Source organism: Indicator indicator, chromosome 12, assembly GCF_027791375.1.
Source record: "Indicator indicator isolate 239-I01 chromosome 12, UM_Iind_1.1, whole genome shotgun sequence".
Lineage (NCBI taxonomy): Eukaryota > Metazoa > Chordata > Aves > Piciformes > Indicatoridae > Indicator > Indicator indicator.
The window spans coordinates 17,761,515-17,769,628 of NC_072021.1; the positions used below are offsets into that span (position 1 = coordinate 17,761,515).

The 8,114-nt window shown below is 39.2% G+C and overlaps 1 non-coding gene across 1 annotated transcript; it reads left to right on the plus strand.

Moving 5' to 3' along the window:
• The first annotated feature begins 6,989 nt into the window (after positions 1-6,989).
• On the plus strand, positions 6,990-7,067 carry TRNAK-CUU (transfer RNA lysine (anticodon CUU)). The gene has a single exon. It is a non-coding gene; the product is annotated as a tRNA-Lys (tRNA).
• The last annotated feature ends 1,047 nt before the right edge of the window (positions 7,068-8,114 follow it).

Genomic DNA, 8,114 nt, shown 5'->3' on the forward strand with positions numbered 1-8,114 from the left:
ACCAATGGAGAAGATCCAGTGAACAGTATTCTCGGTGTTCAATTTACCCTTGGGTACATCCAGTCTCATTGACTACATCCAACTCTACTGACTACCTCCCACCAACAGCTGTGGGGATCTAGACTGCTAGTTCAGGTGTCTGTAACATAAGCTTTTGCTCATGAGTTTATGTATGATAATAGTAACAGCTCTGATTTTAACCAGGTGAAGTTAGTTGGCATGTATATTAATACACAGCAGAGATGAGTCTTGGGCAAGTGCACAGCTTCTAGAATTTAGTACGTGAGAATCCTCCAGACTCCACTGCAGAAATCCTCACCACATCAGTGCAGGGCAGAGGTGCTTTCACACACAGGAACAAAGAGCACAAACCTGTTGGTGTATCCACTAAAACCTATGGCCCACAAAGACCTAAGTGTTTAAAATCTGTGTAGCTACTTGAATACAACCAACCAACCAACCAAAGCCCCTTGCATTATTGCAGTGGTTGTTATGGTCATTCTTTCTGTATATCTATCTATCTATCTATCTCAATATATATCAGAATAAAGAAATGGCAAAGCCATTTGCTCTTTGAGCTGTGAAAGGAACAAAATGAAAGAAGGTTTTTCATTCTTCCTGGAGAACTTTGGTTTTGACACTAGACTCAGATTCAATGCCAACATTTTACAGCAATGGCAGGACACAACTCCAGACCTGAATTCTACATCAGTGAAGTGTTATTCAGGATGAATTGTGACATACTCCCCAAGTTTTCCTTTGGAATGGTGGGATATGAAACTGGGGCCTCTAGAGGTCAGTTCAGATGCTGATCATCAGTGCTGTTAATGAATGTGATCTTTTTGCCAAGCACTACTGTACATTCTCATTTAGTTTTGTTTCCACCTTGCAGAAGCATGGAAACAGGAGTGATAAGTTTGTAATTGAGAAGGATTACAAATGTGAAGGAGAAAAGTTTAAACCAATTAAACAAATAGATATGCCCCCCCCCAAAAAATCTGATTTTGGGGTTTGAATTTTATTTATTATTTCACGTGTTCCATCTGTGTAAGCTGGTTTAGTGAAAGCCATTAACTTCCTTGAGAATGGGAGGGAGAAATTAGAACATTTTCTGCATCATGGAATTTCTGTAATGACCCCATTTATGGACAACTGGAAGATATTGCTCCCCTCCTTGCTTTCCTAACTTCTTGGCCTTAGTCTACCACTCATAGCAGAAATGGACACTGGGGTTCTTGTCTAATCAGCTGGCAGAATAATGGGCAACTTGCCCATGAATGGGCACACAATGACAGAGGGTACAGTATGGCTTTCAAATCAGACTTTTGCCAGTATAAAACTGAACAGCTATCTTGAGTCATACAAGTAGCTCCTGATTAAGTCACCCCAAGTCTTTGTAAGATTTTCAGCGAGACAGAAAGAATAATGTTTGTTGAAGTTCATCTGTGAAGCCTATGGCAGAGGCAGAACAGCAGTAACTTGATACTCAGGTCTATTTCTTCAACGTGGAAATTTCTTTCACTGTTCTCCTATGCTACATCACTATTTTGTAGCAATTTAAAAGCTGAATATTTGCCTGACATCCCTGAGAGCTTCTTAAATTCTTATCTGAGTACCAAAGTCTACATATTTATCTCTAGAGACAAATAAAAAAGACCCACTTGTACATGCTCATAAAGACACTGTCCTAAAAACACCAGAAAAGGAAATCAGCCATCTACCTCCACTAGTCTCTGAGTAATAGGCTTTCAACAGAGGAGTCTAAAAGCATTATTGGCAGGTCTGGAGTTGTGTCCTGCCATTGCTGTAAAATGTTGGCATTGAATCTGAGTCTAGTGTCAAAACCAAAGTTCTCCAGGAAGAATGAAAAACCTTCTTTCATTTTGTTCCTTTCACAGCTCAAAGAGCAAATGGCTTTGCCATTTCTTTATTCTGATATATATTGAGATAGATAGATAGATAGATATACAGAAAGAATGACCATAACAACCACTGCAATAATGCAAGGGGCTTTGGTTGGTTGGTTGGTTGGGAGTTTTGCTTGTTTTGGTGTTTTTTTTTGAAACAAAGAAAATTGAAAGATATCTGCTCCATAGTGAAAAAGTTCAATTAGTTATTTTGAAATTGAACATGTAGTTCACTAGAGTAGGTAACTAGAACATTGCATTCAAGGAAAAAAATAATGTTTGGTATGTACTTTTTTTTTTCATTGCTGCACAAGGAATCTGAATTTTTTCTTGCCTTCATTTTCATTCCAGTTTAAATTAAAGTCATTTCAAAACAACCTCTTTTGTATTTTAAAGAACATCTAGGTTTCCTTTGTCTCAAGAAGCTATCCCTAAAATGTATTTTACCACATGTAAAAGGATATTATGGAAAAAAAAAAAAGAGTATGAGAAGGTATTTTACTAGCTGCACGATAATATTATGGTAAAAATCTGTATGAACAGTGCATAGAATCAACACATCAATATGAATTTAAGTAGAGGAGCAACTTGTACTGAATTTTTCCTCAGTATAAAGATCAATAACTTGTCTGTTGACAAATTTAAAATGACTGTAAGTGGCAAACAATCTCATTTTCAGTTCTCTGAAAGATGATACTTTCAGTAGACCCATGACTCTAGGTTGTGAGTGTGTGCATGTTACAGACCTCTTCAGTCTCTGCTCTGCAGGAGACTGCTATATTTGGGGTGGTTTTACATTGCCTTTCCATTTGTAGTGTCTCCTGCATGCTATGGCTCTGGAAGGTTATAATTCAATTATGTGTCAGGGGTCATCATCATCAAAATACATCAGGGCTGCACATAAATTCATCTGTTCCTTAAAATCCTGAGTTAGGCTCTAAGGACACCTCAGATGATAGTAGTAACTGCACTGCAGTTGGCATGACGTTTCTTATAAGCAATGTGCTGTGTCCATGTGGATCAGGCTGAAAAGACTAAAAAGCTTTTATTTTCTCTAGAACTTACTAGGGGAAAGTGTACAGTGTTTTATTTTCTACTGCTCAGGTTTGTCTTGATGTCAGACTTAACTTTACCAAATGCACAACCCGTGGAGAGTCATTTTAATTCTAAGATTGTCCTGGTTCTGCTAAGTACTGATGACAATAAAGAAATGATTACTTCTTTAACATTCAAGCAGCCTGAGTAAGATTACAGAGCATGGTACCAACATGTTATGTACTGCTGGAATGGAATTTAAACTATTCAAGCGTGTAAATTGAAAACTCATTCTGAAGTTGCATTCTGAAATTGCTTTGCTTTCCTAAACTAAGTATGTGGTAAAAACAACCAAGACATTCAGAAGACTTATTACTGAAAATGAATGTAATAATGTAATTCATGCTGTGTTAGGCAGGATTTAGTCTTGATGAATAGCATTTGGTTGGTATTAAACTCTGATTTGCAGAACAGGAAATTCCTTAAGGGTGCAAAATTTCTTGCCAAAGCTGGTAATACAAGTTCACAGTGATGAACAGTGTGCCAGATCATTCACTAATAACTTAGGTAGCCAACCAACACAGCCACCAACTGGTTTGTAAACACCATGAAAACAATTTACAGACTTCTTCTAAATTTAAAGTGGGGCTATAAAATTGCCAGTATAATAACCACGTCTTTAACTCAAGTTGTTTCTTTGAAAGAAAAAGCTAGAGAACCCTCTCCTGCACTAAGAAGACCTAATCTTCATCCTCACTAAGGCAAAAAAACCCATCATCCCCACTTTCTCTTTGTGCACAGGGACTAATTGTGCAATCCTTAACTAACTTCTTACAGTTCCTCTTTAAGCAATTCACTGGGAGCTTTTTCAAAGTGAAGATGATGAAACTTTGCTAACAAGAAAGAAAACATACTGCACATTCTGTCTAAGACACATCCTATATCTCTGCCAACTCTTCTCAGTCTTCTGCTGTAGTAGGGGCAGACACCCCTAGATCCACCCCAGCAATTACCAGCAATTACCCCAGCAATGCCCTCCTTAAGGAGATGGGATGGGGTCTTGTATAGCCCAAGGTGTTGTCACTTTATCCTGCGGACTTCTCTATTCTTACCAAAATTAAGGGTGCACAATGATTGAGTGGTTCCTGGTCACTTCTGTCTTGGGACTGGAGGGGTGTAGAGTCCTGCAATTTGTATAAGAGTTTATGAAGTCCTGTCCTGTGGTTGATCATGTTCAGAACATAGTGTTGATGCAGAAGAATAAGGCTGCTGTAGCCCCTCTACATACATAGATACCCTCCAACAGAACCCAGCTTATTTTAAAACAGAGTTCCCCAACAGCAAGAGTATGATCTTCATGTAGGCTAAATGTGACTGTCCTATTTAATAAAAAAAAGCACTTATTCTACATCTGAAGTTGGTTATGAGATTTTGGCTTGAAATAATTATGCTTATACAGTCCTTCTATAATGGTAAAAGGAGTGTACAATTCTTCCTTATGACTAAGGCTTAAGTATCACAACAGTTTTGGCAAGTTTGCAGCAACTAACTAGGGAAAGAAATCACTTTTTGTGTCCTTTACTCCCATGCAGGAGATGAGCATTGCCAGGAGAACATGTATCAGAGCTGAGAAAGACTTGAGACTCAACAAGCCTTTACTTGGGAGTACAGTAATAGATTAAGAGATCTGGCTGTCAGGAAGATTCTCCTGAATAAAATTTTCTAATTGGTTTCCATTCATCTTATATATGCTTCCCCCCTGCCTGCCTCCCCTCCCCCTTCTGCACAACTCCTCTTTCTTCACTACTTTTATATATTTATTGTTAGTCACGTTCCTCATTATTCATTCCCTCCAGGATCACACACAAAACTGATCTCCTAATTCCTTTTAAATTTACATTTCCATCCATTTTTAGTTCTCACTGATGGTTTTTTTCCAATAGGAACTTCAATATCTGTGTTGCAGTTTATGGAAAAAAATCATTATAGCAATATTCTTGTTTGCACAGTGTTTTGGTGGTTTGGGGAAGTTTGTGTAGTGCTGTGTAGCCCTGTACAGCTTTTAATCAGCAAAAAGCAGAACAGACATGTCAGTTTTCACTCTATACCCTTAGCTTATGACCAAACTTTGTATTTCTTTTGCCTTTCCACCTACCCTTTGCTCACAGAAAAATCGAACTGTGGGTTTGTTTTTTTTTTTACATACATTGAAAAAAATACTTAAAAAAAATCTTAATGATTAATGTGCATGGAAAACATCTGTCCTTTGCAGAATATTTGCTTTTGGGCAAACACTCAAAATCTGAAGGGTTTTTGGCTATGTAAAAAGCAAATTTAAAAAGTGAAAATTTTAGTTGGTTTGGGGAGGGGGATTAGCAGACATCAGAGGGAGAAAACACCCACTAATCAGTTCTTAGCTTCATTTTCATTGTATTTGTGAATTCATTGTTTCCATGGTATTTGTGGATTACCTCTCCATACCTCTAATATATACCTAAGAAAGACCAAGAGTTCTCTGATTATATTCCTAAATATACAATTTCCTTGATCATTAATGACAACATAGATGACTTACAAAATTATTCAATAAAGAAAATTAATACACACGTAACCATTTAGCTTCTGACCTGGATCTTCAAGACCTGGATATTCAGACTTTACCACCTTAGAGTCTCATAACACTACCTTGGATGTAAGAATTTCTCTTTGTGACAGTATCAGTGCTTCATACTCTGTGGGACATATGGATTTGATATGCTTTCAGACTCTCCTATTTTTCTTACTTACCTCTTCAGTTTGTCACTATAGTAACTCTTGCTCCTCTCTGTAGGCAGATCTCAAGTTAATTGATGCCTCTACCTTCAAGGATCCCACAATGAAGAGAGGTGATTTGTGTTGTTAGCCACTTGAAGGCAGTAAAATAGCTTTTTGTAGTCTTATGTACCAATCTGTACACAAATATTTAATGTTTCCTCTGTCTCCTGAAGGAGAAAATACCCAAACCGTTTTGCCTAACAGATTCTTTTCTCTGATAACAGGAACTCTATCACCTTCCTCCTTTCGCAACAAATCTGATTGGGCAGGTCCAACTCGATTCACTGAACCTCTACTATTCACTAACCAGGTTGCTTGTGCTAAATGTTTCTCCCAGTTTTTCAAAGATCCACCCCCCATGGCTTTGAGATCCTGCAGCCACTGCTGCGTCTGTCTGGGCAGCAGAGGGAGGAGGAGGAGACTGTGCCTCGTTAATGGCGTCTGCCTGCACAGTTATGTCTGTCTGCGCATCCATTTCTCTCTGCGCAACTGTGTCTGCTTGTGTACCCCTGTCTGCCCGTGTACCCCTCTCTGCCTGTGTAATCGAGTCTGTCTGTGTCGCCGAGTCTGTCTGTGTAACTATGTCTGCCTGTGTACCCGAGTCTGTTATCTCAGATTCTGGCAAAGGTCCCGCAGCTACTGCTGCTGGCTCTGAGTCAAAACTATCGGCAGCTTTCTCACAAACCTGAACTGTGATTTCCTGGTCACCGTAATCAGAATCAGAAACCAATTCTGAACCTCTCTGAGATTTTCTATATTTCCTCTTACATCTATGCAGGTCGGAAGAGCAAGTAGCCTTACGTCTTTCTTGACACAGTGCTATCAGCAGCCATATGATTATTCCAAGAAACAACAAAATTAAGGCTAGCACAAGATATCTAGGGTACCACTGGTTCCAAAGACCCTCTGTAGTTGTAAGAGGAGTAACAAACTCAAATGTGTCTGCTAGCAGATTCATAGTTGAGTTACCATAGCTTCTTAGCCCAATAAGACCACAACAGAATTCAACAGCATTCAGTAACTTGTTCTTAACCCAAAGAAACGACTTATATGCCACATATCTCACAATCTTGTCTATCATGCAAGAAATGGCCCATCTGTAGACAATCACACTGATAACAGAGGAAATAAAATTACTCAAAATCCAAAACAGCTTCATTTTGCTTCCAGACTGGGCTAGCCTGGTTATTGTTGGGGGGGGGGGGGGGGAATTTCAATAAAGATCATAGTCCATTCCGGCTATCTCAGTCGGTAGAGCATGGGACTCTTAATCCCAGGGTCGTGGGTTCGAGCCCCACGTTGGGCGCCAAAAATAAAAAGTGTGTGTCGGTGTGAGCTGAAATTCCCCCCCCCCACCAACAATAACCAGGCTAGCCCAGTCTGGAAGCAAATGAAAAGCTGTATTTACAAGCAGAGTCTAAAATCTACAATGAAATGCAATGAATATATACAAATATACAAAATTCGCAACACTTACAAATATATACAATCAACAGAAAAGCACAATCGATCTCCCTTTGCTTCCCCCCAAGGGGACCCTCCCAAAGGGGCCTCTCTCTCTCCCAGAAGCTTCCCCCCAGACCCCCCTGGACAGAGAAGCAGAGTTTGTTAATCAGAAAGTTGTTAACTTAGCTGCCAAGGTCAGTACGTGTTATCTTCAGCCAGAAGAGAAGAAGAAACAGCAGCCAGACAGCCCAGCAACTGCCCCTACTGCCGAACGCAGAATGTGCAGAGTGCCTACTTTGTTTTGGGTAATAGTTCTTAAACATTTCTATCTATCCAATGGAAGTGTTTAGAACAATCGTTATTTTGCTTTCTTACACCCAATAGTGAATTTTTACATTCTTTCACTTTCTCTGCTCTGAACTTTGCAAGGAAAAATTAAAAAGACAGTTTCAAACCATCACACTCTGTCTCCAGAAGAAATCAGTCTCTCAGGTCTCCAGTTTTCAGAAGCTGAGTCTATTTTTCCCATGTAGTTACTTAGTGATCTCCCTGTTCTTATGTTGACCAATGAGCCTTTCATTGTATTTTCTCTTCCCTGTCCAGTTGAAGAGGGGCAGTAACAGAACAGCTTGGTGGACATCTGCCATCCAGCCAATGTTAAGCCACCAGAGACAAGCAGAAAAAAACTGCTTCCTGTGATGATCAGATGGAGCAGTAATTTAAGAGGCACTATTTTTCATCTGGTTTCATTTGGTTTCACCTGGATTCATGTAGTTTTAATTTTCCTTCCTTGTATTTCTAGGTAGAAGTTATGATGAAATATGCAGACCAAGATATAATCTGCCAAGCAATTTGCATCGATTTAAGTCACAAACCCAGTTTATGTTATTCAGATGGATAACAAACTAGACT